Raw genomic sequence first — 24,952 nt, 5'->3', positions numbered from 1 at the left:
AGAATATATGCATTATTTCCTTTGTCCTAGCAACAAGGTTAGCACTAGAAGGCTGAATGATTCAGCTTATCCCAGAATGTCTGTGAACCCTACCTGTCTATTGGTCCACTAAATAAGAGCAAATCTTCTTTGGCCCCATACCATCCTTCAGATTGAACCTCAAAAACCCACAGCCGCCAAATTCAGGCATCACAGGCTTACCTGAAAAGCATTTACTGGAGTCTCACAGACGCAACGGCATTCCTACTAGGTTGGGAGAGGTCAGCTGAGAGCCTGCTGCCTAGCACCATGACCACGTGCCACACTCAACACACCTGATATCCAACAAGCATGTCCTGATTGATGCCAGTGACTAAAAATAGCTGTGCACTCGCACGCCTCTTGGAATGTAAAGTTATCTTTGTTTCTCTTGCAATTCCTCAGCTCATTTGAATGTTCAAAAAGAATCGAGCCATCATCAGCTAAATGGATTAAAAATGTGTATTTCGGTGCTAATCTTAATTCTCACCACAGACTAGAGTTGTGTTTCAGAAGAGCAATATATTATAAGCTCTGTAAAATGCAATGGCTGAATTATTTACAAAATGTAACATAGATAAGAAGAGGCTTGCAAATGTTTTGGGTCACTCAAAAATTACTAAGCACTCACATGTTCCAAGATACTAGATTCTGGTCTTACTTACTTTGGAGAACATATTAATTTTTTTAAATATTTAGAAGGAACTGTTTTGCCTACATCCCAAGTAAAAGCTATACCATCGGCTCCGCTGGCAGCAAGAATGTGGACAATGAGATGTCGGAGTAGAAGAAGGAAGTGCTCTGTGCTGTGCTCATCTCACAAAATGAACCCAGCTGAGCCACGATGCTTCAAGGATCATCCAGAGGCCACACCCTGTGCCAACCAGCACACGAACACACTGTTGTGCAGGGGAGTTTCCCAACTCTTTGTTTCAGTATCTCAACAATACTTTCCAAGTCTGTGAATATAATGACAGTTTGTTGCACATCATACAGTTCCTCTTTGAAAACAGCTCACTATGGAGCAGAAGCTCTGCTTTGCGCTCTCTCTCCCTCTCCCCCTCTCCACCCGTCACTCACTTGTGCCCTCTCTCAATCAATGAATGAATCAATCAAAACAGCTCACTTTTCCACTTTGTTGCTCCTTCAAATCGTTACGAGCAAGGTATTACCTTCCTACTCCCACCCACCAAACTATTCCAAAGAATCTGGAAACCTCTGTAGGATTTCCAAATACGTATGGGTATTTTTACTATATATTCGTGAACAAAATTGGATATTTAAAAACTACAGTTAAAATCTGACTCTCAAAACAATTTAGAAGAGTGCTTTTTCTGGTGGACGTACATTATTCTAAGGAGGGTAATGAGTCAATAGCTGGCAAAACTAAAACCTATACATTGACGATTTCTGGATTGCATTTCTAGAAATTTACCCTATAGACACAGCGTAACATGTCCATGTGCCATTTCACCAAAGCTTCTTCTAATATCATAAGAATAGAAGCAACTTACATGTCAACGAATAAGGGGCTGGAAAAATAAATTATATCCATAAAACAGAATAGTGTAAAGCCACTAAAAAGAATGAGGCAGTTCAATACATACTAAAACCAATCTCCACACTGTTAAGTGAAAATCTCACACTGTTAGGTTAAAAAAGAGAAAAAGCAAGGTATGGAAGTATACAGAGTATATTACTACTATGTACAGAAATGATAAAAACAGAAAGAAATGCTCACATACATTATTAATAGTTAATATTTATTTGTTGAGCATATTCTGCCTGTCAAGAATTGTTCTTAGCCCTTTCCATGAGTTATATCATTAGTTCTTCTCAGCATCTCTGAGATATATGATTAATATATCCATTTCACAGAAGGGAAAACTGAGGCACAGTTGAGAAACTTGCCCAAGATCACAAAGCTAGTGGCCAAGGTTAAAACTCTATCTGGCTTCAGAGCTTACCCCTGTGGCCCTAACTACACTGAACTCCCCAGGCATATACTGACTTTGAAAGTGTTCATAAGAAACTGGATGAAGAGGTGCTCGCAAGGAGGGAATGACCAGGCGAGGGGGTGGGGGTGGGGATGGGCAAGAGATTCATTCTTCACCGAATCTTTTGGATTCTATACATGCACCTGACCTGTCCAAAAATAAACAAACAAATGTATTTTTTTTCCTTTGCCTGCTTGGATTAGTTGGCAAGAAGGATAACATGAATTGGTGTTTTGAATAAATTATGTATTTTTAAAGAAATGCAGTTTTCTTATTTACCTGTTCCTATAAATAATTAGTCCCTTACTTTTTTCAAGAACTTGAAAAAATAGGAAATACAGCTTCATCGAGTACAGAATTCAAAATGTATACAAGCAGCTTCAAGGTAAGCAAAGGGGACTGATAAAATTTGCATACCAAAAAAAATAGCATTATGCCCAATGCTACAGGTGAGGGTGAAGGCTGTTTACTTGCTACAGATTAACCTAGAAGTTTTAGGTTTTGTTATTTCTTTATATAGAAAAAGAGAGAAAATAAGTATATTCCAGATAGCAAAAAGAATAAAAGCATACCTGATGTCTCTTAATCATAATCCATCTCCAAAAATAACAGAGAAAAATAGCAAAAATTTTTTTGATAGGAAAAACTTCCATCACAAAATGTAAAACATACCATCAAACATATGCAAGTTATAAAAGGTCTGCGAGATAAGGCCCTCTGTTCTGTGTGTTTGTCTAAAATGCAAATTCAATAGCCCAAAGCAGGGCTTCTCAAATTTTAATGCGTATATGCATCACAGGGACCTTGTTACAACCCAAATTGTGATTCAATAAGTCTGGGGTGGGACCCAAGACTACCCATTTCTAATGAGCTCCCAAGGGATGCTTAGGCTGAGGGTGGACAGACCACATTTTAAGCAGCAAGGTGCTAAGCAGTATCTAAGTAAATACAACTATAATCTGATAAATTATAGAAGTTAAACTACAACTATTAAAATCTTAGGGGGCACTGGGTTGGCCTTAGTCAGTTAAGCATCTGATTTAGGCTCAGGTCATGAACTCATAGTTTGTGAGTTTAAGCCCTGCATAAGGCTCTGTGCTGACAGCTCAGAGCCTGGAGTCTGCCTTGGATTCTGTGTCTCCTTCTCTCTCTACCCCTCCTCTGTTCACACTCTGTCTCCCAAAAATGATAAATGTTAATAAAAATTTTTTTAATCTTAGCCCCCACCATTCACAAAATAAACTAAAAATGAATGAAAGGCCTAAATGTAAGACATTTAATGTAATGTAAGAGAAAATAGGCAACAGGCAACAACCTTCTTGACCTCGGCCACAACAAATTTTTACTTGACATGTCTCTGGAAGCAAGGAAACAAAAGCAAACATGAACTATTGGGACCTCATCAAGATAAAAAGCTTATGCACAGCGAAGGAAACAATCAGCAAAACTAGAAAGCAACCAATGTAATGAGAGAAGATATTTGCAAATGACATATCATATAAGTGGTTAGTATCCAAAATCTATAAAGAACTTATCAAACTCAACACCCATAGAACAAATAACCCAGTGAAGAAATGGGCAAAAGACATGAATAGACACTTTTCCAAAGAAGACATCCAGATTGCTAACAGACATGTGAAAAGATGCTAACTAATATCACTCAACATCAGAGAAATAAATATAAATCTATACCAAAATGAGATACCACATCACATCTGTCAGAATGTCTAAAAATAAGAACTCAGGAAACAACAGACGTTGGTGAGGATGCAGAAAAAAAGGAACCTTTTTGCACTGCTGGTGGGAAGCAAACTGGTACAGCCATTCTGGAAAACAGTATGAAGGTTCCTCAAAAAATAAAAATAGAACTTTCCTACAACCCAGCAACTTCATTACTAGATATTTATCCAAAGAACACAAAAATGCTTATTTGAAGGGGCACATATACCCCAATGTTTATAGCAGCACTATCAAAAATAGCAAATGTCCAATGATTGGTGATGATGTCCACTGATTGATGAGTGGATAAAGAAGATGTGGTGGAATATGTGTGTGTGTGTGTGTGTGTATATAATGACACACACACACACACACACACACACACACACACATATATAATGACAATGGAACATTACTCAGCAATCAAAAAGAATGAAATCTTACCATTTGCAACATGGATGGAACTAGAGTATATTATGCCAAGCAAAATAAGTTAATATGAGAAAGATAAAATATATGATTTCATTCATATGTGGCATTTCAGAAACAAAACAGATGAACATAGGGGAAGGGAAGCCAAAATAAGACAAAAGCAGAGTCAGAGGCAAACCATAAGAGACTCTTAAATACAGAGAACAAATTCAGGGTTGCTGGAGGGGTGTTGGGAGGGAGGGTGGGCTAAATGGGTGATGGGCATTAAGGAGGGCACTTGTTGGGATGAGTACTGGGTGTTATATGTAAGTGATGAATAACTAAATTCTATTCCTGGAATAACTATTGCACTATATGTTAACTAACTTGTATTTAAATTAAAAATAAAAATAAATAAAAATAAAAAATAAAATCTAGGCACCTTCAGAAACAATTGATAATTCAGCATATAAACAGATTTGAATAGGTTTTGTACATAGTCTTGAAAATTGGGCAGTGTGACATACAGAGGGAAAATGTACCTGTAAACACATTGCTTTCAAATTTGGTCAATAACTCAAAGTGGATTTCAAAAGATACAGGAGATGATCTGGTTTTAAGAACAGTTGAGAAGGGTTAGTAATTAGCACATGATAAATACATAATTTTGAAGCACCTAAATTTTTTAAACTTAACCAAAACTCATCTGTTAAGCACCAAAAACATGCGTTAGCAATTGTCGAACTCAAGGTGTTGATAACCGGCTCAATACAGTCCCTGTCCTCTGGGAGGTTAGATGTAGAGACAGCAACTGAGACCCCATCACCAGGACACAGCCCTCTCACAGGACACAGGCTATACTCGAAGATGGGCAAGTGCAGGAGGGAAACAGTGACACCTGAGTGCTGAGGAAATTCAAGTGTATTTATTTATTGTGAGAGACAGATCGTGAATCAAGGAGGGGCAGAGAGAGATGGGGAGAAAGAGAATCTCAAGCAGGCTCCGTGCCACTAGAGTGTTGAGGAAATTCCAAGGAAAGAAACAAAACTACTGGGATAAGGAATACATGAGGGTTTTGATAATGATTTCAGGCAGGAAGTTCATCTTGGCTTCTTAGAAAAGGTGAGTAAAGCAGAATAAACAATGGGAAGAACATAGCTGCTTTTAGCACATACCTTCTTAGGAAGCACTGAGACACAGTCAAAGTTCTAATGTGGAGCCAGGATAAGTTTAAATTTGATCTAATTTACAATTGCAACTGTGGGAAGTTCCTGAGAGAAAGGTTACCAGATCATCCTAAGAGTGTGCAGCAAGCATCAGGAAAATGCCAAGTAACACAGAACAAAAAGTGGTCTCTGAGATCAATAGAGGAGGTGGGAATCTTCTGAAGTCAATATTCTCTGGGGTCTTGGTTTTATCCACTGGACAAAGGTCAGCAAACTTTTCTGAAAAGGGCCAGACAATGACTATTTTAGGTCTTGCTCTTATTGTGCAAAAGCATAAGCAATATGCAAATGAATTAATCAGAGTATGGTCATGTTTCAATAAAACTTAATTTTACAGAACAGGCAGCAGGCAGGTGAGTTTGCCAATGCCCCTGAATTGTAAAAACGGGTGTGGTAACTTCCCTAATGCTAAATATTTTTGGATCAAGGTCAAGAAGGGGGGGTTGATATAACTTGTAAGTGACACTGTGTATTCACTGTTCATTGACTATATTCCTGGACTATAAGCATCTATGTGCATCTAGAAACATTTGCATCCACTCATCTTTACCACCATTCCTCCTAATTCACCAGCTGAAGTATCTCCTCCCATCCACCTGCTGTGGGATCTCACTCCTTAAATTTTCTCCTCTCCGGTATCTTCAACCTCCCTCTTTCTAGTCCTCCTTCCATTAGCAGACAAACAGCATAAATCTATCCTGCCCCCCACAAAATAACAACCACCACTTCCTTGACCACACCCCTGTGTGTCTACCACTCCAATCACAGTCAGCCTCAGGAAACAGTGATCTGTTCCAGCTTGCTCCATTTCACATCTCTTCCACTTAAAATCCCTCTGTTAATTGGATTTTGACCCCACTACTCTTCTGTAATAGTCTTTGCCAAAATCAATAGATACTTCTTAGGCGTCAACTCACTTGACCCCTCTCTGGTAATGGAAACTGCTGACAGTCATCATTTCCTTCAAACTCTCTCCCCACTTGGCTTACCAGATGACACCAGCTTCAACTGCCTGTGGCCTCTCTGGTCCTCCAGACCTCTCCATAGGCTACTCCCGTTCCCTCAAATGTTTCCATTCACCAAATTTCTGCTTTGAACCTCCTCTCTGTATATGTAATAATTTGTGAAATATAGGCTTGAAAGTCATAAACTTATCATTTTCATTAAAGCCATGGAAGTGAATTATGAAGTGATGAAAACTGAATTTAGCCCCTTCTCTTCAGACCTACTCTGCCCTCCCAGACTTACTGTCCCTCTCAATGGAACAAACATCCACCTAATCACCCAAACCAGATACTTCTGTTCTCCTGTACTTCTCTTCTGCTTCAACCCAACTTCCAGTTGATGGGTTATCTCCTGTCAGTTCTAATTTTCTCAGAGTTCTCACATCTTGCCCAAGGAATCCAATGAATACTTTTTTAAGTTTATTTATTTTGAGAAAAGCGGGGAAAGACAGAGAGAGAGGGAGAAAGAATCCAAGCAAGCCCTGTGCTGTCAGTGCAGAACCTGGCACAGGGCTGGAACTCACAAACCGTGAGATCATGACCTGAGCTGAAACCAAGAGTCAGACGCCTAACTGAGCCACCCAGGTGCCCCAAATACTTCTCAATTTTACTATGACCTATGTCCTCGGCAGTGTTGACACTGCTGAGTACACCCTTAGATGGCAAACCTCCCTTCTCTGATCTGAGAGGTCCTGCATGCCTGCCTCTTTGGGCACTTGCTCTCACTATCCCCTGGCAGCTCCTTCTTCATGCCCTTGGTTCTGGTCCAACCCCGTGGCTTTACGTCCCATCTATCGATATGCCTTCAGGACCAAATTCGAATCTTTAGCCATGTGTTGCTCTGGAGTATCAGAACCTTCAATCCAACTACCCATTCGCATCTCTATTCAGTTATTAAGAAGCACAATAGTGGCTGTAGTTTTTGACTACTTGGCATGCCTCCACATCCCCTTCCTTTGTAATGGTACTCCTCTTTCCCGTGAGGAAGCCATGTCAGGTGGCTGAAGCCCCAGCATCCCACCACAGTCAGGGTCCAGGCCCATCCAACCAGAGCCCTGCACCCCTCCCAGAGTGCCCACTTCACGCAAAGTGACTTGGTTAATGATCATCGCAAGGATACCTACTGACTACTTTAGAGTGCTTTAGGACTTCCACACTAGGGCATAAACATTAGTCATTAAGTCAGTAATCGTCATTGAACATAATATTTTCCAGATGTTTCTCCAAATACAAAATAAACAGCAGGAACTAGAAGGCTCAATCACTTTCCATTAAGGTCATATCCTGTTAATATCATAATGAGCTTTAAATTTCAAATGGGAGGGGGAGGGGGGTTAAACACGTTTAATGCTTAACATTTAAAATCTGGCCAAATCATACTACGAAGCCAAATCTGTGAATGTGTGTACTGGAAAGAAAGGTAAACCTACGTCCAAACCCCAGCAGTTCAACCCCTAAATGGCTGAGTGACCAGGACAAGTTATTTTGCCTCAGTTCCTCCAATCATTAAAATGAGAATCTTGCGGGGCACCTGGGTGGCTCAGTCGGTTAAGTGTCCGACTTCGGCTCAGGTCATGATTTCACGGTTCGTGAGTTCGAGCCCCTCACCTGGCTCTGTGCTGACAGCTCAAAGCCTGGAGTCTGTTTTAGATTCTGTGTCTCACTGTCTCTCCCATTCCCATGCTTGGGCTCTGTCTGTCTCCCACAAAAATAAATAAACTTTAAAAGAAATCTTTAATGAGAATCTTGTGCGATCTTTAAAGATTAGATCAGGTCATTTATAAGAAGTCTCCAGTAAAAATTAAATCTTCCAGAAGTAGCAAAGAAAACTTGAGATTTTAAAGAAAGCATTTTTCCTAATTCTCCTAAAATATAATTTAAAAAATTTTTCTACAAGCACCTTATAACATAAAAGAATTGGGAAGGAAAAAAAGCTGTGACATGCATTCACTTAACAAAATGAGTAAAATATTTTGAGTAATAGCCAAATAAATGTCAGGGAAACAACTTCTGGTAAACCATATGGCCTAATCTCTCTTTGAAAAACCAAAGATTGGTAAAAACTGCTTTCCTACAATGATACAAAGATTCTATAACAGACATCTCTGACTCTATTATGAGCAGATATGAGTTTTGCCACTACTCTAAACTTGAGATAGTACAGTAATGCTAAAAAGTCCAAGCTCTTTATACATAGTACGCCATCACCAAGAGAAGGCTTCTACTCATTTTGACAACCTTTCTGAACTATACGTGGGATTTAGAGAATCTTTATGAACCATTCAAATCCTAGCCCTGAAGCAGATTCACATCCTATTATTCAATTCAGTTCTTTCCCTTAATTACTGAACAAAAATACTCCACCTATCTGCTTCAGACCTTCCACTGAGTGTTATGGAATACAGAAATACGAATAAAATATGCAACTCTCATGCTGGTAATCGAGATACGATTTAAAAAGAATAACAACAAAAGTAATAAATTTGTGATGAATGCACCACTGTGCATTACTATTTACTATGGTATAAATAAATTACTAATTACTATGGTAATTCAGAAGAGGGGTTCCCATTCAGCACTGGAATGGGGAAATCAGGGGTGTGTTCTCAGGACAGGGATTATTTGAGTGAGGCAATCACAGGATACCACTCACTGCACAGTCGTGCTGGACTGTAAAGTTATTATGAAAATGTTCTGATAGCAATGAAGTGTCTTGAGAAAAGAGTGCTTTTCTCTACTTCACACGATAACAAGCAGTGTGGCTGCCTCCCAGGAACTTCAAGAAAATTCGACTATCTCAAACTTTGTGGAATGGGGGGGAGGGGGGACAAAAACAAACAAACAAACAAAAAACCTCCCTTAAAATTCTGTCATAAAAATCTAGCCCTCACACAGGATCTCCAGCCCCAATTCACAGTGCCTGGGTGGCCTGGAAAACCTTAAGCCAAACATCTGTCTTAAGGTGGTCCCAGGTTGGTGGTATCCCCAAGAAATCTGGCAGCATCAAAACATAAATTCTCTCCAGGAACTCACCTTCCATCTAGACCTCCAAACCCCTCCATGGATAAATATTTTAAACATTCACACTTAAAAGTCACAAATATGCAGGAGCAAGAACCAGCAGAAACCCCAAAAAGCTGGTTCAGCAAAGATTTCACAAAATCACACAAAATATCAATCATGTTTAAAGAAATAAAAGTAGCAATTGATAAAATGAATGTGAAACAAGAAAACTATTAAAATAAGCAGATTAAAAAAAATTTTTAATGTTTATTTATTTTTGAGAGAGAGAGAGAGAGACAGAGCTTGAAAGGGGGAAGGGCAGAAGGAGAGGGAGACAGAATCCAAAGCAGGCTCCAGGCTCTGAGCTGTCAGCACAGAGCCTGATGCAGGGCTGGAACTCATGACCTGTGAAATCATGACCTGAGCCAAAGTTGGACTCTTAACCGACTGAGCCAGATTTTTAAATGGACTAAACAGAACTTTTATAAACACAAACATATAAGATATGTGATATTTAAAACATGAAGGATATATTTGTTAGCAGACTAGAAACTGAAGATTTGTGAACTTGAAGATACAGATGAAAGATTTATTGAGAATAAAGACTAGAAAGACAGAGATGGAAAATTTAATGAGAGGTTAAAAAGACATGAGGATATTGAGGACATTTAACAGATCTAGTTGGGTTTCCATGAGAAAAGAAAGAGAATGGATCAGAGGCAGCACTGAAAGAAATAATGTCTGGGCATTTTCATGAGTTGATGAAAGACACCAATCCAAAGATAGTGATCCAACAGATCCAGAACACTTTCATTAAAAGACCTCCACACCTTATAAATCATAGTGATACCACAGAACACCAAAGACAAGGAGATCTTAAAAGTAGCCAGAATGAAAAGACAGATAACTGATCTCAAGGAACAAATAACTGATTTCTGAAGAGCTAAAATGTAAGACAAAAACAGGGAAATAATACTTTCAATGTGATAAGAGAAAATAAATGTCAATCTAGCACTAATACAGGCTGAGAAAACATCTTAGGAACTGGGATGAAATAAATAAATCATGGAAAGGATATTCTAGACAGAGGAAAGAGCAAGTACAAAGTACAAAGTTCTGAAGATGGGCACATGCTTGGGGTGTTTGGGAAAGAAGGCTAATGTGATGGGAAAGAGTAAATGAAGAGTGTCAGAAGATGAGGACTGAAGAGTGCCCTGGGACAGACCGTATGAGCCTTTAAAGGTACTTTTAATGACCTGACTTTCTCCACTGGAAGTTCTCCAGGGGAGGGTCCAATAAGCCCCACTGGCTGAGCCCAACATTGTTGAGTATCCAGATATTGGTTAGATGGCCTGATGCACAGAAGGCTCAGGCATCAGCTTCATGAGTTAATTAGCTGACCTTTAAGTCTCCTTTCAACTTTGAAACTTCATTCAGGCAGAATAATGATAGAAAAATTATGGTTAATTATTATTCAACCAATCATACTTTATTAAGACCTGTCTTTAAAAAAAGTCAAATAGAGGAAATCTAAAATCCAAGCAAGATCCACGCTTCTGGGGAGCTGCAGGCAAGGAAGTGCCGCTCCGTCAGGAGCTGCTGGAACAAAGATCAACCGCCTGCAGACAGGGCAGTGTCGGCCCCTCAGGCGCTGTGCTAAAACTTCAGTTTGGTTCCTCCTTTACCCTAGCCTTAATCGCTTGACCCTGTTTCATAGCAACCGACCTAGGTCAGCTGCCTTGCTTCCCACCTTGAACCTTATATAAGGTGTGTGTGTTTTTTCAGTAAACTGAGGCTTGATCAGAAATGTTTGTCTTGCCTCCATTTTCTGTGCCCCCTGCCTTACCCTGTTCTCACTCGCTCCTCAGGAACCAGCGATGATCGACCGACCTGCTGGCCGGGTCGGAACAGTCACACGCTCCATTGGATTTTCAACAGCCATGGTATCTGGCATGCTTTAACTCCTTTAAGAAAAGTTTGAGGCTAAAATGTAATACATATATTCACCTTTTAGTCTGAAAACTCTGTATTGAATAGGTCCTTGGAGTATGATATTTAAAAGCCAGTTACCTGGTGGCCAGTTACATTTGTTGAAATTATGAATAACTAGCTTCAAAAATGGTTTTTCTATTAACCTAAGTAGTGAAATCACTTGTTCAGTTCTCTCTGAAAAGGCAAAAAATATTTTTAAATCAACGTACATGTCTTTGTCATACATGTACGTTGTCATACATGTCATACATGACTCTTGCATATTGGCATTGGCATTTTAATGCCCAGAGTACCTTTATGGAAATATATTTATTCTGGACAAATTTAACAAAGTAAAGAAGAGTGTGCAGTGATATTTCTGTGCCCATCCTCTTAAGTTCATACTAAAATGCAGAACTAGAACCCAGTCCCACTTTGCCCATATCTTCCATTATTTGCCACCTGTAACTCTCAGCTCTAAGCATCTCCTTCTTTACCCTGACTACATCATAATCCTTTGCCAGGGCTCTTCCTCCTGTCCTAGATGTTCTCCACACCTTCTTTGCATCAAGCTGAAACATTTATTCTTGTCACCAATTCAAAACTTGCACAAGCCTCCTTCAAGTAATTGTGTGTTTCTAACAAAACTGAATGTTCCTTGGGAGTAGACAATTAGTCATATGAATCCCTCAGAAGTGTACCTCTCTGCATTGGCTCTAAAAATATTTGAATTGAGTCTGCCCAGACCTTATAAATTGCCATGCAAGTTTTTCATCAAAATCAGGTATCAGCTTAAATTCTCAGTTTCTTTTTTGCCTAAGAGGACAGAACACACACACACTGTCAATCTCTGCCTAGATTGTGGATTCAAGACTGGCTTATCATCCAATCTTGCTTAATATCTTGCCTAGAACGTTATCTGCCCAGACCCTGACCACCAAAGCACATAACCCTCCAGCAAGGCACCTGCGAAGGGCACAAAGCTGTGCTTACTGCCAACCACAATGTGGTCTAAAGAGATAGCAGTGAATTATGGCAAAAGTAATAATGGCTTGCCATGTATTGAATGCTTATCATATGCTAGATTCTGTTCTAGCTGCTTTCTAGGTAGGAATTCACTTAATACTCTCAACTACAAGGTAGTGACCATTACCGTCCCTGGCTTACAGATGGAGAAGCTGAGGTAGAGAGAAATTAAGTAACCTCCCCAGTCTCACAACTCAGATGTGGCCAGGATGTGATTTAAACTTAGTCAGTTTGGCTCTGGAGCTCACATTCTTAATGACAATTTCACATATGCATCCATAAAGGGCATACTGTGTTATCCATACATTCAGAGAGAATAAAAATGTCTTGCTCAAATGGGGTGGGGGTGGAGGGAGACAAGAGTTCAATTTCCTCATCTGTAAATTGGGGATAATTATACCTTCTATCACTGCTAATGAGTGGCAGAAGTGGGAATCAACCCCATAATCTTTCCATAACACTATGGTGCCACATCCTCCAGAAGATTATAATCTTTTGAAATTGTGGGGTTTACAGGGCTTTCCCGCTGCCTACTGGCTTGGAGGCAACTGTACCTCCAACTAGAATCTCCTAGTCCCATCACATCTAAAAAGTCTGCGGCTCCGAGTTAATCAGCTGTCACCGCACTAGACTCACTGGATAGCTAAGAGAGGCCATCCTCTTCCTCACAAACAGCTCCATCCAGAGAAAGGAGGATGTTCGTGCCTGTCTCCATGTAACCCCTGTAACAAAGGCCAGGTCACCAGCACCTGGAGCACCAATGTCTCGTCTACCCAGAACAACACACTCCCTTCTACAACCAACAAAATATAATTCTTAATAGGGTGTGTATCCACAAAAACTCCGAGAGTGGACTTATCCTATTGGGTCAGGACTTTTCAATCCTTCCACCTGGGAACTACAGTGCTCAGAGCTTCATTCCATCAGCTCCCCGAGGGCCCTGGACTCTGCTCAGAGCATGTGAAGATGAATCACCAACTGAGAAATGCCTCATGCTGTCATTACCCTGAGCAGTTTCCTGGTGGAATGCTGCACAGTCTTACATACTCACTACAAAGCACCGAGCAAAGCTGTTTATAAAATAAAGGTAAAAAAATAAAAGTGAAAAGCTATCTAGAATCTAAGGAATGCACCAAACCAACTGGTCTGTGTGGGAGTTCCAGTACCATGGCTCATACTTTGTTTTGAGACTTTCCATGTGTTCTGGAATATAGTACTATTACTACCATATAGATTATTTTAGGTAATACAGGCAACTTGTAACCTGGATTGGAAGAGACCTAAGGATCTTCATCCCCGACCTATTTCATGATCATCTGCATTATGCTCCTGTAAAAATAATGGGACAGCCAGCCAGAATATTCTGTTATTATGGAAGGATATGGTCTTATTGTTGCAAGAACCCTATAGATCACATGTATTTCAACTTTTAAAAGAAGTCCTTATGGACTGGGACACCTGGGTGACTCAATCGGTTAAGTGTCAGACTCTTCGTTTTGGCTCAGGTCATGATCTCACAGTTCATGGGTCTGAGCCCCACATCGGGCTTTATGCTTACAGTGAGGAGCCTGCTTCGGATTCTCTCTTTCCCTCTCCCTCTGCCCGTCCCCCACTCACTCTCTATCTAGCCGTCTTTCTCTCTCTCTCCCTCTCTCTCTCATGCATGCACTCTCTCTCAAAATAAATAAACATTTAAAAAAGTTTTATGGATCTACCATGAACACAACAGAGCCATGGATATGCCCTGCCTTTCCACCTCCTCATCTTAATACTTCAGGATTCAGTGAACAAGCCCATATTCCATATCAACATTCCCCTTCCTAATCTTCCCTATTCTGGATTAAGAGGCTAAATATTTGTAGCATCTCCCTAACAGCAGCAACTCCTTTTCTACTATCAATTAAACTTGTCCCTCTTTGAATTTCCACCAGCTCCTGCTCTTTATTGAGATTCAGTAAGTAAAACAACTGCAACATAAATGGCATTCCCAACACTCTCACTGACTTAAAAAAAATCAAAATTGGGGGTGCCTGGGTGGTTCATTCAGTTAAGCATCCAACTTTGGCTCAGGTCATGATCTCACAGTTCATGAATTCAAGCCGGGCATCAGGTTCCACACTGACAGCATGGATCCTACTTGAAATTCTCTCTCTCCCTCCCTCTCTCTCTCTCTCTCCCTCTCTCTCAAAATAAATAAATAAACTTGAAAAATTATAGTTTAAAAATCAAAGTTAAATATTAAGGTAATGTTTTGGTTAAAAAGGTTTGCATCACCCAATAACTGTAAGCTATCTAAATAGTTAACAGCTATGCATTACTAATAAACAGCATTTCCTCTTCATGGCAAAGCCTCTATTATTCTATCATTTCCTTTTTCCTGATAGGAAATCTTTAGGTCCACAGCAGCTGGCCCAAGCACTAAAAAAGAGTCTGCTAGGTGAACACTGAGGTATGCGCAGTAAACAGCAAAGGAGAGGATATTTGTTCTCTTTCACTCCTTTGGTAACAGTGGCCAACAATGGTGAATACTCTCATTTGGCTCTGTCACCGCCAGCCACCCTGAGTGATGGGGAGATGGCAAGACCATCTGCTGTGGCATTAACAGGACAGCCCTCCTCTCCCCCATTCAGGAGGCCACGCTGTGCATCCAGCCTCTCTGAGCTCTCAGCCACTCCCGAAAGAGAAGATACATCTGCCTCCAGCTCTTTACCCCATGAACCCCCTCCCAAAGGCAGAAACCCAGGCATTATCTGTGTAAAGTGCCAAGCACATCAATACTGACAAAAGGGGGGAAAAAGCTGAGTGCAACACATGCCTAGAAAAAGACACAAAGAACAATGTACAACATGCTCTGTCCGTGTGTTATCGTGTTTCCCATCCATCATGGTCCCTCCGCCTCCGCAAAGCCGCCCATCCCCCAAACAGTTGGGAACACATTTCCCTGGAACAACACCCACATATTTAAGGATAACCACAGTCCTGAAGGTGGATTTTTCCACCTTCCATGACTTAGGGTCAGGTCTGCACTTATGCTGTGTTTTTTACCTCCTATCATGGCTTACAGCTAAAATACTATGAAGACCCTATGTTTTCTTTGGGCAATTACGGTTCTTTTAAATCTCTCCCCCAACCACAGAAAATCAAAAAACAAAACATTGAAAATCACTCACTAGAATTAAATATCTCTGAAGCAAATCTTCGGTTTAAAACAACCAATGACCTAACACCAAATGTGCCTTTCCTCCTAGGATGGGGTTCTGCCAGTGGGCTCCCTTCCAGACAGCACAGCATTCATGCATCAGGAGCTAGGGAAAGACAATCCTGGAGGCTGCAAAGATGGCCTTATTGACATGCCAGGCATGCATGGCCAGGGACAGCAGCGTTTCCTTAAGCTTAAGCAACTTGAACCTTGGACGGGGTTACGAAGAATGAGTACCAATTGGGGAGGGGGAGGGGTGACCAGGAGAAAGTGCATATATGATAGTTAACGAGACAGATTTATGACCTGACACGATGTGAACAAACTGTAATACTACATTACTGTTGTGCCGAAATTTCAATTCATTAAGGTGGAATCTTAAGTATGAGAACAGATAAGAGCCAAAGAGATAATCCAGACCTCCTCCTCCCCAAGACCCCAATTCTCTCCTCTTAATGCCTGATACGACCCTGAAATTGCCTTCAGATCTGGGTTTGAGCAGACACTGGCATTTTTAAAACAATAAACAAATCTCACTTTCTATACAAGATTAAGAATAGCGCTCTTCTCATGGCAAAGGCTTTTCTAATTCCCAGCAAAGGGACTCCCAGCAGGAGAGAACACGGCCATGGCCATGGCCAGGACACTCTCCCATGTCCTTGGAGGGACTCAGGCTATGGCTCCAGCCAAGCCCTTAGAGATAGAGCAGTTTTTTCCATTACCTCTTGGTATTGATACACTCTCCCCAAATGTCCTCAGACTCACATTTTATGATGAAAATGTTTTTCAAAGTTGTAAATCTAGGAGTGAAATGAAGACATTACTGGCTTTACAGGGTTGCTGAATTAAGACATGGCATTTTTACTCAAACGATCCTGATCTTATAAAAATAAAAAATAAATTTTTTGTAAAAGTACTCACTCCTGAAATGTGTTAAATGCTATGTGGGTCTTTCAGTCTTTTAACATCCTGTTTTAAATAGCCATAAAGGTCTGTTTATATCCAGCTTGCCTCCTAAGATAATACATAGGAGCCAAAATTCAGAAGGAAAAATCAAGAGAAAGCAACTGTCTCAAAGGTACTCAGGCTGAGTGGACTTTTGCCGGGAAAAAAGCTCTAATTCACAGCCTGTGTTGAAATCTCCTTGCATAGTGATGACTCACCATGCCTCTTTCAAACATCTAGCCTGGGATCCCATGGACCTCGCCACTGTCTTGAGAAACTTGCAACCCCATGCAGAACCACAGTCCACCTAGCACAGAACACGGTTCTGCCATCAGAACCAAGGTAGACTTGTAGCTTAATTAGGCATGATCCTAAATCCCTGTTAAAGGACACATGATCCTAGATCCACTTAAAAGACACCTGCTCCTAGATCCCTATTAAAGGACATATGATCCTAGATCCCTGTTAAAGGACACCTGATCCTAGATCCCTGTTAAAAGACAAAGATCATGTATTTTTTCAATACTTAACACATGATGTAAGAGTGTGGGGTACATTGGGGATAATGGATACCTAAAAATGTATTATCCACTTGGCCAAAGGGATATTCTCGATTCTTTTAAACTTAACATTTAAATTTCCAAGAGGTAACCTCTTGATCTCACCTCCAAGGATGAGGTCAAGGGCCCACACTCACCTCTCCACATTCTGGATGGTTTTGCAGTCAGACCATAAATGTAGTGGCATAGGGGAATTAAAAGTATCCAATCCGTTTACCCTCACTTTACAACCAGGGGATGGAGGCTCAAATGATTCAGTAGCTTGCCCCAGGTCCCATGAAGAAAACCTATCACTTTTACTTCTCTTCTAGTTAGCTACTTACCCATGTCACTTACACGATCATTTTATCCTCACAAGACATAATTTGTATTCTACCTTAGTACCTAAACCGTGGAAAGATTTGAGTGTTAACTTCACACAACAATGAGAGAAACAGGTCCATACTATTATACTCCCTTTAAACAAAGCATGATTGGAATAAAGACAGGTCAAGACCTTAAATCCAACAGGGCCACAAAAGGACAGGAAGGAAAACGTATTTGCAACTGAAAATGTAATGTCGCTTCTTCAAATGAGCACTTTCAAACAGCTGAGATCATTTGCTATTTTGCGAAGGAGAATGTGAAAACCATAGATGATAAGTCACTAGAAGTTATGCCACAGAGAATGGGATGTAAAATTATACTACATACATATTTGCATTATAAGAGTATTAAATACTGGTATGAATTCAAAAATTTGATAAAGCAAATGAAAAAAGGATTAAACTCTATGAATGATCATGGAATTTCCTTCAACTAAATATTTTATAAGGAAATATAATTAAAGTACAGATTATAACCTCCCTGAAAATGAAGATAGTAAAGTTGAAAGGAAGGAACCATAAAAAATTCAAATATTAGAAGCTAGAAATGCCTTAAGAAAGTAAAAACCTGAACAGCTATCCATATATCATCATTCAATGACCAATGGGAGGCGGGGAAAGTTGGTTCCAAAATGTACAACACAGTAATCTATATAATAAAAATAGTTTAGCCAAATGTTTTTTCCATTTTTTATTCAAAAATGCAAAAAAAGGAAAGGTAAAAATCACTACTGTATACTCTTAAAACAAATGTCACCAAATGGTGTCACCAAATGGTGTCACCAAATGGTGACATTTGTTTTAAAAGTATACAAAGTAAAGGGGCACCTGGGTGACTCAGTCGATTAAGCATTGGACTCTAGATTTCAGCTCAGGTCATGATCCCAGGGTTGTGGGATCCAGACCTGCATCAGGCTCCAATCTGACCATGGAGCCTGCTTGGGACTCACTCTCTCTCAAAAAAAATTAAATTACATTACATTAAATTACTTTAAAGTATATAAACTAAGAAACAACTTCATTTCTTCCTCCATTCCTTCAATCCACCCCCCACCCAAGCCACCTCAGCTGCAGTTTGAGAACAGACACTCCTCAACCTGTCTCTCCATTCACAGAGCCTAAGCTCAGACACACACACACACACACACACACACACACACACACACACACTTTTACAAAAATAGGCAAACATTCCACATATGACTCTTCAATTTTCTTCCTTCCCAAATATATTTTAGAATTTAAAAACTAAAAAAACTAACAAGTCATTATCTATTTTTTTTATTTTTTTAATGTTTTAATTTATTTTTGATACAGAGAGAGACAGAGCATAGAGGGGGAGGGTCAGAGAGAGAAGGAGACACAGAACCGGAAGCAGGCTCCAGGCTCTGAACTAGCTGCCAGCACAGAGCCCAACGCGGGGCTCGAACCCACAAACGTGAGATCTGACCTGAGCCGAAGTCGGAGGCTTAATCGACTGAGCCACCCAGGCGCCCCAAGTCATTATCTATTTTAAGTAATATAAAAAAAAAGAATTAAGTAACTGATCAATTACTTCATAACTCAAACCCACAGATTCTTAGCTGTATATTTCTGAACTGTGAATCCATTTTTATTTTTTTTTTACTTTCTAATACTTATTTATTTTTTAGAGAGATAAAGACAGAGACAGAGTGTGAGTGGGGGAGGAGTAGAGAGAGAGGGAGACACAGAATCTGTAGCAGGCTCCAGGCTCTGAGCTGTCAGCACAGAGCCTGATATGGGACTCGAACCCACGAACTACGAGATCATGACCTGAGCCAAAGTCGGACACTTAACCAGGTGCCCCTAAACTGTTAATCTATTTTAAATGAGGAAATGCTATAAATCACATAGGGTTAGGAATACACACTTGCTAAACTTTTGAGACGGTATGAAAAATAATTATGAATTCCCAGTGATTATGATTTGGATTCTTCCCCTAAAATGCTTTTTTAAAAACCTGTTGTATATGACTATGAACCCTGAAACACATTCTGCACTAAGCAATGGACAGAAATAGCATTAATATCAGAATGCACACTGCCCATTTGTGGCATCAAGCATATTGATGAAGTTCTGAAAATTATCACAAGTTTACTATATAGCTTCTTAGAGCCCAGACACATGGATTATATTCAAAAGAATTTTAATAATTTGCTATATGGTTTTGAGAAAATAATTTAACCATTTAAAATCTACCTCCATCTCCCAACATTAGTTTAAGTCAACCTGCAAATTGAAGCACTAGTCCAATCCAATGTTTGCAATCACAGTGGTAAAAAAAAAAAAAAATGAAAACAAAACACCTATGTCCCTAGAAGCAAACAATTTTCGCTTTCATTTTATGCATCCTCACTTAATAAATTGTATTATGAGATAAAAATATCAAATATCAAAGCATATGGTTAGTCTTCTATTTAGCAAACCAAATAAAAACTGTAAGCTGTTTCTTTCCAAACCTACACATAATGTTAGAAACCATCCAAAGGCTCCTTGGGAGACTGAAAACAGGGCTTCTTATTTGAGCATAACAACTTTCCCAGTGCTGCCCAAATCTACCTTTTAGCTTCATTTCCAAACCCCTCACCTGCATGTCCCCTGCAGCCCCACCCAGAAACAATGGACTATTCTTGCAAACACCTTCTTCCCATCCATCTTTGATTTTGCTACTGCCGCCTGGAATTCTCTATTTTCCCCATGTCTACAAGCTCCCACCTAACAAAGATCATCATTCTGGGCTCATTACAATGTCCCCTACTCCATGCAGGTTCACCTGTCCCCAGATCACATGTCATCTCTCGCTCCTTTAAGCCAACAGTATTCTTTTCTCTTTTCTTGGCATTTATACACTTACATACAGCCCCACCTCTGCCAGCTCACAGAGTATTTTCAGCTGACCTCTGCAATTCCCTCAGTGCCTTTTGCAGTACCTTATAAACAGTAGAATCTCAATTCATTTACCGAATTGAATAATCTGTGACATAACACCTTGCTTCCTAAAAATCAATCTGAATTCCCTGCATAAAAATTGTACAATTTTCACAGAAAAAACTTACTGCAGCCAAGTTACATCCTGAATACTTCACCTTAGTTTATTAGCTTTTCAATTATTAATAACAAAATGCCATTAAATATATATGTGCATACATATATAATGCCCTCCAGCACTTGAATCCCTGCCCTGTGTCATCCTCTTGCCATCTCTGAAGGGTCACAAACAACATTATTTAATATAGGGGAGACCAAGGACCAGCCAACAAGTATGTGACGTCAGCTTGGAGACTAGAACTGTGTATGTGCTATTGAAGGAAAAAAAGTAGAAAATAGAACCTTTTTCTCAAGACGCTTGTCATTTACTTGCAGAAAAAAAGATAACACATGAGACGAGTGGAGCATATGTGTGTTTAAAGTATTTCTATGGTGGTTTCTGTCTTAAAATAGATTCCGCTTGGCTCCTAGCGATGGTGGCTCCGGCCTCTTGGGTTAACGCCCACTGCAAACAGGGCTCCAAAGGCCGGCCATGAGAGCCATGACCGAGGCATAGCAGGCCGGGCCTCCTCGAGTGCCCTGCTGGGCACACTCTGTGAGTGCCGTAGGAATACAAGGGAGGCGAAGGCCAGAGTTGTCACAGAAGGCCATAGAAAGACAGCAGGCCTTTGAAGAAAATGGTGACCAGGAAAAACACAGACCAAGGCGTGAAGGCGGCCATGAGCATGGGGTGACACAGGGGAAGCACGAACAGGGAAGGTTCAAAATCCAGCCCACAGCCCAGCACAAACCCAGACCAGCCCCCACAGGCCCTGCCGTTGATCCAGACAATGCTCTCAGCAGCGCAAGGCCTGGTTCTGCTGTCTTCGATTGTCCATTCAGCCCTCTTCGCAGACAAATGAGCGAGGTCTACATGAGGAATTCATACTCGCCAATATCTTTTTAAGGATTTTTCCCCCTTTAACTACAGAGGTAATCCATGTTAATTAGAGAAAATATGAAAAATTGAGAAAGAAAAAAGAAAAAGAATGAATAACCATCATAAATAACCATTCCACATTTCCTTCCATATTTATTCAGCAATGATAGTATTAGAAATTGTCATGTGCTGTTCTACGGACACATCAGTGAATAAAATAGACAAAAAATCCCTGCATTCCTACAGCTTCTATTCTGGCAAATAGAAAAATGACATGCAGTGATATGAACAATTAAATTGTAGACTATGTTAGCAAGTGGAAAGGAAAGGTAAGGAGCAGAGCAGGGTAAGGGTGTAAGGAGTGCGTGTGGGGGTGGGGATGGCTGTAATTTCAGTGTGGCAATCCAGATGGGCCAGATGGAGAATGCCGCATTACCAAATTGAGATCATACTGTTTTATAGGCTCTTTCTTTCACTTATTAAATGGGATTTCCCCATGCCATTAAATATTCTTTTGCAATATGATTTTTAATGACTGCAGAAAAATCTCTCATGAATGTACCATAATTAATTTCATCAGTCTGCTCTATGAGGCAGTTAAAACTTGTTCCTTTTTTTATTATTATTATAAGTAATGCTTTGATTTCCTCAAGAGAAATGTAAAGGAACGGAATTACATAGAACTGAGTGCAAACAACGTTAAGGCTCACGGTATACTTTACATGTACAGGGCAGCAATATCGTGGAAGCCAGGCGCTCAAACTCCTCCCTCTCTCCTCTGTGTTCCTGCCACCCATACCTGACAACCTTTCCATCTGATGCACAGAAGTGCTCTGGCTCCCCCATCTCTCCACTATCTATCAGAGAGGAACTTTTCCCTAGCCGACCTAGCACAGTGACAGGTATAGAGCAGAACATGTGATAAATATCTATTGGATTAATAAACCAACAAAAAAATGAATGAGTAGTCAAAAAACGCTCAGGCCAAGAAGACACTAGAAATGTTTCCTCCCACTAAGGCTTCCTTCCACCAAGAGGAATGAGGCATATCTCAGACATATTTACCATCTTCCTAACAGGGCTGCGACGTATTTCCTTTAATGCCTTTAGGATGTTGGAAACTGCCATGGGCCCTGGACAACTGGAGAATGCCGGTAAGTATCTAAATTAAATGCTAAATAGCATACACAGACTATGCAGAACACATTTCCATTATTTTCCCTCTTTTTAGTTAAAGATGACAAATGTATAATACCATACCTTGAAACATAAACAAGAAGTGTGCCTTTTAATAGTTCATAAACCAATATTCATCCTAAATTCCAACCACAGCATTATACACAACTCTCATCAAAACAAAACATTTATACTATCACATACAGAAAGAGGAAAAAGCCTTAAAATGATGTGCATAAAACATGTCAAACAAGAAAATACTGCACTTGAAAAAGCACAAACAGGAGAACAAGACACATCAGCTGTTATTTACCACCTAAGCTGATTTATTACAGGACCATCGACTGAGCGGTAATAATCCCATTGTTGAGGCACTGGGAGAGTCTGAGCTATATATGACTGCTAGAATAACATCCTCAAAACCCTCCTTCCTAACGCCCACTTTCAGAAGTTAGAAATGCAGAAAGCCATCCCAAAGATGTCCTAATTTATAATGTAGCCTTAGAAAGAACAAGAGGCAGATGTCCTCATATTCACCAACAGTGAGAACACATACCCTTGGGTGATAACTGTCTTTTCAGTGAACCCACATGGCCACTGCACTAAAAATGGAATTGGGTGCAAAAAACAAAAGTGATACAGATTTTGGTGTGTTCCCTGGGCTTCTGGGTTCAATATTTGAGCTACACAACCACAGCCAACCTGCCTGTGCCTCAGAGGTGCTGCAAATAGAGGATTCAAGCCACCAAAAATGACTGTTTAAAGTTGCTCATGTTCAGGACCAGACATCTGCATGACAGCTCTGCACTCTGTCATTCATGATCATGGGATGTGGTCACGGCAGAACAAGACAGCAGAGATAATACAGCCGAAGTGGCTATGTCTGACGCGGTCCATGCTAGTTTCCACGTCGCTGTGTCCCAGTCCTGTCAGTCTTGAAGATGCACTATGAGGGGCACCCAGGAGGCTTGGTCGGTTGAGCATCCTACTCTTGACTTCAGTTCAGGTCCTGATCTCACAGTTTATGAGATCGAGCTCCACATCAGCGTCTATGCTGTCAGTGCAGGGCCTGCTTGGGATCCTCTCTCTCTCTCTCCTCTCTCTCTCTCTCTTTCTCTCTCTCTCTCCCTCCCTCCCTCCCTCCCTCCCTCTCTCTCTCTCTCTCTCTCTCCGCCACTCCCCCGCTCATGATCTCTCTCTCAAAATAAATAAATAAACTTAAAAAAGATACTATGCGATATAAGAGTGAAAGCTCAAATTTCCATCTTTGATTCCAGTAGTTATCCTCAGAAAAAACAGCCCAGTGGGGACCTAGAACCCAACCCAAGTACATAAGAGTTAGAAATTAATTCATCTGCTTCTACCAGAGCACCACTGTTCTGTACTCCAAATGTGGGCTCGTGGATGCCAATACCCAAGAACACTTACTACCATAACAATTCTGCATCCTTCTTTTCATACAATGTTTTTGAAAAATATTGGAGAGTAACTCTACCAAATTCCTTTTTATGAAAAAGTACTTCAACTATATTGTGTATCTTTTAATTTGTTCATTCAACAAATATTTGCTGACTGCCTATCATGTGCTAGGCACTGCTCTAGGCACCTAAAATATAACACTGGAAAAATAAATGACAAAGAACTTGTCATCAAAGAGCTTATGCTAATGAGAAGAGACACAGACAAATAACATGTCAGGTTTGATGAGAGCTACAGCTGATGCAGGGGAAGGGGGCAGAGAGTCATGGACGAAGACTCTGTGAGGAAGTGATGTTTGAACAGAGAATAGAAGGTGAGTGAAAGAGAGAGAGCCCTGCAGGTATCAGGCGAGGAAGATCCCAGGTAAGGAACAGAGAGCAAAAAGGTGCTGAGGCAGGGGTACAAGAAGAGGGCTGAAGAACAGCTGGGACCGATGGGACCGAAGCCTGATGAGCAAGGAGAGCGACAGGAAGCAGCAGGAATGGAGGATGGTCAGAAGTCCCCTAGACCTAAAAGGTCACTGTGAGAACTTTAGCTTTTACACACAGTGAGATAAATAGTCATCTCTAGGGGTGAGCGTTGAGCAAAAGCTTAACATACTCTGACTCACTAAAGGGTGAAGAACAGACGGAGGCCAAAGTACGGCAGCAAGGAGAGCAGTTATGAGGCTCTTACAGTTCTGTAGGTAAGAAGTAATAATGTGGAAATTGTAAGAAGTTGTCTGATTTTAGGCAGAATGTGAAAAATGCTGTCAAGATTAGCTAAGGGTTTGGATGTGGTAGATGAGCAACAGGGAGAAGCCAATGACGGCCCCAGGTACCTGGCCTGAGCAACTGAAGGATGACGGTCCCTGGTCAGGGTGGGGAAGGCTATGGGAGGAGAGGTAGGGAGATCAATAATTCAGCCTTAGACTCATTAAGTTTGG

The 24,952-nt window shown here is 40.5% G+C and overlaps 1 protein-coding gene across 1 annotated transcript in view; it reads right to left on the bottom strand.

The window, feature by feature from the left end:
* Window positions 1–22,917, bottom strand: part of CSGALNACT1 (chondroitin sulfate N-acetylgalactosaminyltransferase 1) — a 252,405-nt gene extending 229,488 nt beyond the window's left edge. Inside the window, exon 1 of the mRNA XM_029936838.1 lies at window positions 22,865–22,917. The gene's annotated coding sequence lies outside the window, so the exon portion shown is untranslated. The remainder of the gene's footprint in view (window positions 1–22,864) is intronic.
* Window positions 22,918–24,952: the final 2,035 nt, after the last annotated feature.

Source organism: Suricata suricatta, chromosome 1 (genome assembly GCF_006229205.1).
Source record: "Suricata suricatta isolate VVHF042 chromosome 1, meerkat_22Aug2017_6uvM2_HiC, whole genome shotgun sequence".
NCBI classification, from domain to species: domain Eukaryota; kingdom Metazoa; phylum Chordata; class Mammalia; order Carnivora; family Herpestidae; genus Suricata; species Suricata suricatta.
The sequence above is the reverse complement of the archived record's forward strand: the minus strand, read 5'-3'. Positions and strand labels throughout refer to the sequence as shown.